We start from the raw sequence: 11,116 nt of genomic DNA, 5'->3' as shown, positions 1-11,116 counted from the left end.
CATACTATGAAAAACTATATGCCAACAAATTGGAGGATCTAGAAGAAATGGGTAAATTTTTAGACTCATACAACCTCCCAAAACTGAATCAAGAAGAAATAGAGAATCTGAATAGACCAATTACAAGTAAAGAGATTGAAATAATAATCAAAATCTCCCCAAAAATAAAGATCCAGGACCAGACGGCTTGTCAGGATAATTCTACCAAACATTCAAAGAAGATTTAATACCTATCCTTCTCAAACTATTCCCCAAAAACTGAAGAAGACAAAACACTTCCTAACTCATTCTACAAGGCCAACATCATCCTGATCCCAAAGCCAGACAAGAACAACAAAAACAAGGAAAATTACAGACCAATATCGCTGATGAACATAGATGCAAAAATCCTCAACAAAATATTCACAAAATACAGCAATACATTAAAAGGGGCATATACCATGATCAAATGAGATTTATACCAGGGACACAGGGATGGTTCAACATCCACAAATCAATCCACGTGATTCACCAAATTAACAAGATAAGGAGTAAAAACCACATGATCATCTTAATAGATGCAGACAATGCATTCAATAAGATCCAACATCCATTTATGATTAAAACTCTCAATAAAATGGGTAAAGAAGGAAAGCACCTCAACATAATAGAGGCCATTTATGAAAAACCCATAGTCAACATCACACTCAATGGGGAAAAACTGAAAGCCATCCCTCTGAGAACAGGAACAAGACAAGAGTGCCCAACCTCACCACTCTTATTCAAAGTAGCACTGAAGGTTTTGGCCAAAGCAAGTAGGCAAGAAAAAGAAATAAAAGGTATCCAAATTGGCAAGGAAGAAGTGAAACTCTCACTGTTTGCAGATGACATGATTCTATATAGACAGAACCCTGAAGAATCCATTAGAAAACTATTAGAAATAATCAACAACTACAGCAAAATTACAAGATGAAAAATCAACTTTAAAAAATCAGTTTCATTTCTATACTCTAATACTGAACTAACAGAAAGAGAACTCAAGAATACTATCCCATTTACAATTGCAACAAAGGAATAAAATATCCTGGAGTAAATTTAACCAAGGAGGAGAAAGACCTGTAAACTGTAAATGAAAACTATAAGACATTATTGAAAGAAATTGATGATGACATAAAGAAATGGAATGATATTCCATGCACATGGATTGGAAGGATAAACATAATTAAAATGTCCATACTTCTTAAGGCAATCTACAGATTCAATGTAACCCCAATCAGAATCCCAATGACATTCTTCATGGAAATAGAACAAAGAATCCTAAAATTCATATGGGGCAACAAGAGACCCCAAATAACTAATGCAATTCTGAGAAAAAAGAACAAAGCTGGAGGCATCACAATCCCTGACTTCAAAATATACTACAAAGATATAGTAAGCAAAACAGCATGGTACCGGTACAAAAACAGAAACACAGATCAATAGAACAGAATTGAATGCCCAGAAATAAAACCACACATTTATGGACAGGTAATCTTCGACAAAGGAGCCAAGAACATACAATTGAGAAAAGAAAGTCTTTTCAATAAATGGTGTTGGGAAAACAGGACAGTCATATGCAAAAGAATGAAAGTAGACCATTATCTTTCACTATACACAAAAATTAACTCAAAATGGATTAAAGACTTGAAGGTAAGACATGAAACCATAAAACTCCTAGAATAAAATATAGGCAGTATACTCTTTGACATCAGTCTTAGAAGCATCTTTTTGAATACTATGTCTACTCAGGCAAGGGAAACAAAAGGAAAAATAAACAAATGGGTCTTCATCCGACTAAAGAGCTTCTGCAAGTCAAAGGAAACCAGGAACAAAATGAAAAGACAACCCACCAACTGGAAGCAAATATTTGCAAATCGTATATCTGACAAGGGGTTAATCTCCAAAATATATAAGGAACTCATGCAACTCAACAGCAAACAAAACCCAATCAAAAACTGGGAAGAGGATATGAACAGACATTTTTCAACAGAAGACATACAGATGGCTAATAGGTACATGAAAAGATGTTCACCATCACTAATCATTAGGGAAATGCAAATCAAAACTACAATGAGATATCACCTTACACCTGTTAGAATGGCTGTAATTACCATGACAGAAAATAAACAGTGTTGGAGAGGATGTGGAGAAAAGGGAACCCTCATACGCTACTGGTGGGAATTCAAACTGATGCAGCCACTACTGAAAACAGTATGGAGATTTCTCAAAAAATTGAAAATAGAGGGGCAGGCCCATGGCTGAGCAGTTAAGTTCGTGCGCTCCGCTGCAGTGGCCCAGGGTTTCACCGGTTGGGATCCTGGGCGAGGACATGGCACTGCTCATCAGGCTACGTTGAGGCGGCATCCCACATGCCACAACTAGAAGGACCTGCAACTAAGATATACAGCTATGTACCAGAGGGATTTGGGGAGATAAAGCATGGGGGCAAAAAAGATTGGCAACAGTTGTTAGCTCAGGTGCCAATCTTTAAAAAGAAAAATTAAAAATAGAAATACCATATGACCCAGATATCCCACTACTGGATATTTATCCAAATAACTTGAAATCAACAATTCAAAGAGACTTATGCACCCCTATGTTCATTGCAGCATTATTCACAATAGCCAAGATGTAGAAGCAACCCAAGTGCCCATCCACCAGTGAGTGGACAAAGAAGATGTGGTATGTATACACAAGGGAATTCTACTCAGCCATAAAAAAAAAGACAAAATCCCCCCATTTGCAACAATATGGATGGATCTTGAGGGTATTATGTTAAGCGAAAAAAGCCAGAGAGAGAAAGACAAACATCGTATGATTTCACTCATATGTGGAAGATAAACACAGACAATGAGAACAGATTAGTGGTTACCAGGGAGAAGGGGGCATAAGGGGTAAAGAGACATATATATGGTGACTGACAAATAGTAACATACAACTGAAATTTTAAATGTTATAAACTATTATGACTACAATAAAAAAAATAAACTTACACATGCCCATTATGTCAAACTAGATTATGCTGTGCTTCAAGTCTTTTTAATCTTTGTTTTTTTTAAATCAATTCAAAATAGCAAGAATTAATAGAGATTTCGATACATCTCTATGGAGGTATGAAGATGGATTCACTAATTTCTCCAAGTAGTGCCATGAAATTTTGTTTTGTATATGTTGAGGTTATTTTATAAGATGCATATATGCTTATAATTTTTTGTCCTCCTAGTGAGTTGTCTTTTATGATCAGGTAAAGATACTTTTGCCTCTGTAGAAATTAGTAAACAGAAGCCTCATTAACTTGGAACCGGAGCCCAAAACGGAGAGCTCTCACGCCCTACAACAATAGCAGAGCCAAACAGGAAGAAGAAAGACTTCCTCTTCTTGATTGGCACGAAGCTCAGCCAATGAGAATCTCATGGCAATCTGCCATAACTCAGCCCGTGGAAAACTGCTACACCTCGAACTCTCAGTTTCTCCAATGAACTGTTCATTTACAATAGCCCTCCCAACTTCCTCTTCCCCTCTATAAAAGAGTTTTTCCTATCTTGCTGCTGAGGAACTTGCATGTGGCTTACCATGGTTGCAAACATCAAATTGCAATTCTTTGCTGATCCCAAATGAACCCATTTTTGCTGGAGAAAGAACTGGACACCTCCAAGTTGAGAAGCCCCAATTTAATACCAACAAAAATAATAATAGCCACCAAATAATAAAAGCACACTCTGTTCCATGCCTCAGTGAATGAAAATTATTTACATTTCTTCTTTAAACCTCACAACAATATTGAAATATAGGCATTATCATTTCCAGTTTACATATGAAGAAACTGATATTTAGAGAGATTAAATAACATCTCCAACCTAGATAGCTAAGAAGTCTCAAGGTCATTTCAACCCCAAATCTGGCGGACTGCAAGGCGCTGTGAACAAGTAGATAACACTGTTTCTCGTTTCTCCCCAAGCCAGTGTTCTCTATTACAAAATCCAAATGGTGTTTGCTCCTGAAGCAATGTCTGCCTAACATTAAGTTTCATTGGACTTTCTCATCCAGAAAGTAGAATTACCCAGCATGGCCCATAGGAAGGGGAAAGGGGGCTCGCTAATTTGCTCTTTGGGTCTCTTTTGTGTTGTCTTAAAACCTTTTCAAAACTGAGCACAGAATTTAAAATGAGTGTAGATTGTAGAGAAGAAGTACATGCTGTAGAACATGACTCCGTGCAGAGTGTGGAACCAAAGTCAGGCCCTGAGATGAGGGTCTTAACGGTGGTGCTGGGCATCCTCAGAGGGAGCTGCAAACTAGAGTGCCAGAGGCAATCCCCAGCTTCAGTTTTGAAGGGGGTAGGTCCAATAAAATCCAGATATCACTCCTCGTTGCTTTGTCTGCCTGAAGGACAGAATGGAAAGAACAGAAAAAGAAAAAAGAGAACTCAACTAAATGTAGAAACACTAAATCAGGGATTCAGATCACATACAATTCTCTAGTACTATAAAAATAAAATCCGAGTGGTTAAGTTCGCACGCTCCGCTTTGGTGGCCCAGGGTTTCGGTGGCTCGGGTCCTGGGAGCGGATGTGGCTTGTCAGGCCACACTGAGGTGGTGTCCTACGTGCCACAACTAGAAGGACCCACAACTAAAATACATACAACTATGTACTGGGTGGGGGGGGGGGGGGGGGGGGTGGGGGGGTTGGAGAGAGAAAGCAGAAAGAAAAAAAAAAGGGAAGATGGGCAACAGTTGTTAGCTCAGGTGCCAATCTTTAAAAAATAAAAATAAAAGCTTACAAAAAATCGTTCATTTAATTATCCCATGATTCTTGTGGAACCTTGATGGTGCTCCTTGATGCACTGTATTAGCCACTGTGGAGTTTATCTTAGTGCAAGAAACAATAATGAATTTCTCTTTTCTTTCAATTCATGATTAATCATGATATCATTGGCAAGCACTGTACCTTAGAGGAGAAATCTCTTCTGGAGATGAATCCCAGGCAGAAACAGGAAGAGGAACCTCCCAGTGACTGAAGTAACATCTCTCTACACATTGTTTTTGTTTAGTGTAACAAACATACAGAAAAAGTGCACAAATTGTGCTTGGTAATTTTTCATAAATGGAATACATTCATGTAACCAATACCCAGGAGAAGAAACAAAACTTTTCCAGCAACCAAGACTGTCCTCTCCTGTCATCTTCTAGCCACCATCCACAAGAGGTAACTAACTTGACTTTTATACTGTATTAGTTTTGGCAATTTTATACAAACAGAAATATACACTACGTTGGTTTCTTTCACTCAATATTATCTTTGTGATTTTTTCCCTCACCCCTATTTGTTTTGCAAGGGGTATGTCAGACCAGAGGATCAAATCAGTTGAAAATAAAATACAACTCCCCAGCCCAAATTCTCATTCTGCTTGTCAGCTTCCTCATTCACTTCTGTTGGGCAGGAGTCCCAGTGTTGGGTGTTTATTTACTGGACATGAGGACAGACTCAGCCTAGGCGAGTGGAAACAAGAGAGTGAGTGAGAAAGCAAAGACTACTCAAAAAATGACATGGGCATTGCAAACAGACATAGAAGCCAGTTTGAAGGAACACCCACTGGCCAAATCTGGGACTATTTGAGCACCAAAGTAATTAAGTATTGTAATCAACTATGAACCATTGAAAAAATAGGAATCCATACAAATAATAAATTAAGAAATTAATGGGGAAAAGCAGGAAGTCTTGCTTAGTAGCATGCCAAGCAGTGACTGTAAATGTCACGGGAGGACTGGAGTTGAAAAATCATCATTTTGCAACCGTTATAATAAAAATTGGTTCAGACAGTGGATGTTAAATCTTGGGGCAAATTTTGAGAAGGAGCAAAATATTCGCAGTCTTAAGTTATTTCCCCACAAGCCAGGTGATCAAAGTTAACCTCACCAGTCCAAGGCAGATATCCCTCTCTTGTTTCCAGATATGATAGTTTGAGAAGCACACATCATCTATGTAGTATTCCGGTGGGGAATGCATAGCCTGAATCTAATCACGAGAAAACATGTCAAATCCAAAGTGAAAGACATTCTATTTAAAAAAGTAAATTAAAAAGACAACATTCTTCAAGTAGCATGTCAATATCATAAAAGACAAATGTTCTAGATTTTAAAAAAGCTAAAAAGACGTGCCATCTGAATGCAATACTTGACCCTAGAGTAGATCCTGCACTAGAGGAGGAAATTGGTCAATTGGTCAAATTGGAATGCAGACTGTAGATTAAACACAGCTATTGTATCAATGCTAAATTAGCTAAAGTTCGTAAGAGTACTGTGGTTATGTAGTATTTAAGGGTAAAAGAATACGGTGTATTGCAACTTACAAATGGGAGAGAAAGCAAGCAAATGATAAAGCAAACGGGATAAAACATTAACAATAGTTACATCTGGATAAAAGGTATACGGATTTGTACTATTTTTGTTTTTTCAACTTTTTAGTAAGTTTGAAATTGTTTCAAAGAGAGAAAGAGAGACTGCACCGGAGGCGCTAGGGAAATCAACTGCTGTGAACTTGGGCAAGGCCAGGACAGCTCTTTAAAATATAGACAGCTCCTTCCTACCCCCACCCCGTCCCCCCAAAAAACATCCAAGGAACCAGTAATTCTTCATAGTTTCCCGGTTCCCAACGGATTGGTCGTAGGGAAACAGAAGCCAATTCTGCCATGCCTCCTCACCTTGCGCCTAAGCAACACCCCCACCCCACCCTCGACCAGCTGCGCATAGCAGGGGACCACCAGGGTTTTGCGGGAGGTAAACGTTGCTCTGGTCGCGGATCTGGGCGCCTACGTGATTTCCAGTTTGTCCTAAGTGATCGATGCAGGACATGGTGAACTCGCAGGGACCTTCCCTGCCATCACCACGAAATAGTCCATGGATTTTTTTGGCTTCCGGAAATGGGGATGATTTGAGGGTCTTTGTTCCAAGGAGGCTGGTGCTGGACACGGAAACTGAAGTGCTACAGGCGAGGACCCCCTTTGACTCCACCCCAGATCTCTTCCCAACGCCACCTTCTCAGCGGGTACCCCAGCGGCTCAGCTACTTGCTTCGGCCTTCTGAGGCTTTACACGTGGAAAAGGCAGGAAATGAAGCTGGAAAGAGCGAGAGACAACAGATTGTCGCTTTTCAGCCTCCTTCTTTGGAGCCTCATTCTGTTGTTTTCTTCTGACACCGCTGCGCAGTACGTTTCGCAAATGGAGAAGTTTACATTCACGTTTTCTCTGCAATTCAGTGAACCTTTAAGAAGCGAAAAAATAATGATTATAAATCACGAAAGGAATCCAAAGTAAAATGGTCGCAGCTGGGGGTGTAGCTCAGTGGTAGAGCGCGTGCTTAGCATGTACGAGGTCCCGGGTTCAATCCCCGGCACCTCCACCAGTTTTAAGAGAAAGCATTTGTGAGTAGAGCTGTTTTCCCTTCGTTTCTTTCTTTAAACCCAGTGTCTGCTTCCATTCACTTTTCTGGTTGCCTATACTGCGTTTGTGGTACCCAGTTTCTGCCCCGACAGCATTGCCACCACCTGAAATGTCCGGGATCCTAAGTAACAAGCCTTTTTGCAAATAATTGTCTTAATTTCTTTGGATTCCGTGCTGAAAACAGAAAAGAAGATAAAAATAACAGACCCTCAGTTTCATTCGCTTTATTTTGAATTCTGAAGAGTTCTCGGAGCAAAGAACACACTGGAGGTGGAATGGCAGAAAAAGATCTTATTAATTTCGTTCTTATGAACATCCCACCACTTGTACTTTATGTTTTCTTGAATCACCAGATATGAAAGCATTGGGCCCCAGTTATAAATGGTAGGGTTGCACGCACACGAGGGACAATAAGTACTGTCTGTCATAGTGTGTGTTGCTTTCCAAGACTAAAATGAATGATACAGATTGAATGAAGATTGGCTGATTCAGTGAATCTAGAACCACCGCCACTTTGCTGAGATAACTCATTGCGAATGTGAGAAACCAAGCATCTAAATATCTCTTGTTCAAGAAAATTTCAATCAAAATGAATGACAAGTTGGGCTCATTTTAGAAATAAATTTGAGTGGACAACCACTTCTAATGCCCCCAACACAAATAAGTATCCCACAACACCAACATGTCTTAACCAATACAAAAATCATAGCTGGTTTGCCTAGGCCAGAGCTAGTTGGAAATGTTGGTTGAATACATAACGCAAGAGGGGAAAAAGTTGTCCCTTTTAAACTTATTGATTTCTAGAAATTATTTTTTTATTCTGGAAAATAACGCTGTAAAATGTATTTTTAGTAGGTTTTTATGACCTGTACCACCTATTTAAGCCAGGTATTTTGTGGTCAAATACATTTAAATTTTTTCCCGACAAGACAAGGATATCCATTATCTTCACTACTGTTTAATGTTATAATAGAGGTAATAGTCAAGGTATGTAGCCTGAAAAAGTGATTGGAGAATGAAGCATTGGATAGGAAGGGCTAGGGCCATCTCCCTATATCTTGATAGGATTATGTATCTGGAAACCACTCCTCAAAAGAGAAAAGCTACAAATGGAGAATTTAGTAAAGCACCTGGATATAAAATTCGCACACACGCACACAGCATAGTCTTCCTACATTCAGCCATTGGAGGTTTTTGGACATCAATTTATTGTTTTGAAAGCTGACAAATGAGAGAAAAGAATCAAGTATTTATACTACCTCTCTTACATAGAATGTACTTCAGGATAAAAATATACTTGATGAGGGGAAGATTTTCTCTGTAGAAGAATTACAGCTAATACATGCAGGAGGAATAGTAAAATGAGAGTCAACATTTTGCAACTGATATTGCTGTAATGCATCCAAGTTGCGATCTTCAGTGGCTGCTACAACCATGAGGTGAAATTGGATGGGGGACTCCAGAATGGATGGAGCAGACTGACATCACCTGGTATGAATGATCAATGTCACATCATTAAAAGTGAGACCATTATCCATCATGTGCCTCTTGACCGCAGTGAAATAGAACATACCTGGCAGTACCGATGAAATACTTGTGTTAAAAATTAATGCTTTCTCTAGGTAAACAATCTGTTTACAGTAAATATTAGGAATATAGGAATATGCTTAATAACACCATAAGGAAGCAATCAGTCAAAGGCAGAATGTGGGAAATCCTCCTGGACAAACTGAACCTAAAGAAAAAAATGACATGGGGAAAAAGAGGGAGGGGGAATGGGTACAGATTAAATGACATGCGAGGAGGATACCAGACAAACGTAACGTGTTTGGATCCTGATTCAAACAAAATAGTTGGAAAATAAAACAACTGAACATGGACTGAGCATTAGATTATGTTAAGAAGTTTTATTAATTATACTGGTTGTGGTATTATTATGGTGATGTTAAAAAGAAAGTTTATAACTATTAGTTATACATCGCAAAATATTTATAGTTGAAATTAGTATAACGTCTGGAATTTGGTTTGTATTCCAGAAGGAAAGAAGCAAAAATAAAGAGTGAAAGTTGGTAAAAATTAAACAGTAACAACAAAATTATGAGAAATGCTGAAGTTGTGTGATAGTTATGTAGGTATTCATTACAGTATGATCTCTACTGTGTTTTAAAATGTCCAAAATAAAGAGTTAAAATTTTTATACTTTACATTACATACTTTATATCATATATTTAAATACATTTTAATTTTATTTTATTTTCATCAAAGAGTGGCTTCTGTTCTTTGAAAATAATTGCAGAGTATGCAGTTTTTCTCAGCTTTATTGAGGTAATTTACAAATCGAATTGTAATACATTTAAAGTGTACAACGTGATGATATATGTATTATGTAGATCAAAACTACAATGAGATATCTTTCGATAGCCACAGATAGGATGGCTATTATAAAAAACAATGATAAAAGGTTAAGTATTGGAGACAATGTGGAGAAATTGGAGCTCTTGTACACTGTTGATGAGAATGTAAAACGGCACAGCAGCTGTGGAAAACAGCATGGAGGTTCTTCAGAAAAGGAGAAATAGAACTCCCAAATGATCCAGCAATCCCACTTCTGCATTTCTATCCCAAAGAATTGAAATCAGGATCTCAAAGAGATACTTTCACTCTCGTGTTCATTGCAGCATTATTCAAAGTAGTCAAGATATGGAAACAACTGAAGTGTCCATTGACAGACGAATGCATAAAGAAAATGTGGTACATACATAAAAGAATATTATTCAGCCTTAAAAAAAATGAAATCCTGCCATTTGCAACAACATGGATGAAATTGGAGGACATTATGATAAGTGAAATAAGCCAGTCACAGAAGGACAAATACTGCACGATTTCACTTATATGAGCTATCTCTAATAGTCAAACTCATAGAAGTAGAGGACACAATAGTGATTACCAGGGACTTTAGTGTGGAGGAAATGGGGAGTTGTTGTTCAATGGGTATAAAGTTTCAATGGTACTAGATGAATATGCTAGAGATCTGCTATACAACATAGTGCCTATAGTTAACAATAAGGTATCGTGCACTTCAAAATTTGTTAAGAGGATAGATCTCTCTCTCTCTCTCTCTCTGTCTCTCTCACACACAAAACAAAAACAAACGGACACAAGAAAACTTTTTGGGAAGTGGTGGATATGTCTGTTACTTTGTTTGTGTTGGTGGTATAATGAGTGTTGCTTATGTCCCAAGTTATCAAATTGTACACATTAAATATGCGTAGCTCTTTGTATATCAATTATACCTCAATAAAGGTATTAAAAAGAAATCTGAGCAATGTGAAGAGTTGACAGGTTCATTATTGATTTGTGGTTATTCTTTGAATATTCTAGAAATGATTTCATTGTTGATTTTAAATATTGCAAATCCACTTCTCCTAATCTGTCATTGTGTTAGTCAGTATTCTCCAGAGAAACAAAACCAATAGAATATATGTGATGTCATATATATATATCATGTATATGTCATATGTATATGATATATATACATGATATATATATATATATGATGTAGTTTGAAGGTCTGAGAGTTGGAGGGCCGATGATGCAGATTCCAGTCCAAGTCTCAACACTTGAGATTAGAAGCCCTGAGGGCAGAAGACTGGTGTTCCAGCT

At 38.0% G+C, this 11,116-nt stretch overlaps 1 non-coding gene across 1 annotated transcript; it reads left to right on the top strand.

Annotated features, from left to right (window-relative positions):
- The first annotated feature begins 7,340 nt into the window (after positions 1-7,340).
- Positions 7,341-7,412, top strand: TRNAA-AGC (transfer RNA alanine (anticodon AGC)). The gene has a single exon. It is a non-coding gene; the product is annotated as a tRNA-Ala (tRNA).
- The last annotated feature ends 3,704 nt before the right edge of the window (positions 7,413-11,116 follow it).

This window comes from Equus quagga, chromosome 15, assembly GCF_021613505.1.
Source record: "Equus quagga isolate Etosha38 chromosome 15, UCLA_HA_Equagga_1.0, whole genome shotgun sequence".
Lineage (NCBI taxonomy): Eukaryota > Metazoa > Chordata > Mammalia > Perissodactyla > Equidae > Equus > Equus quagga.
This window is presented reverse-complemented; position numbering and strand designations above follow the sequence as displayed.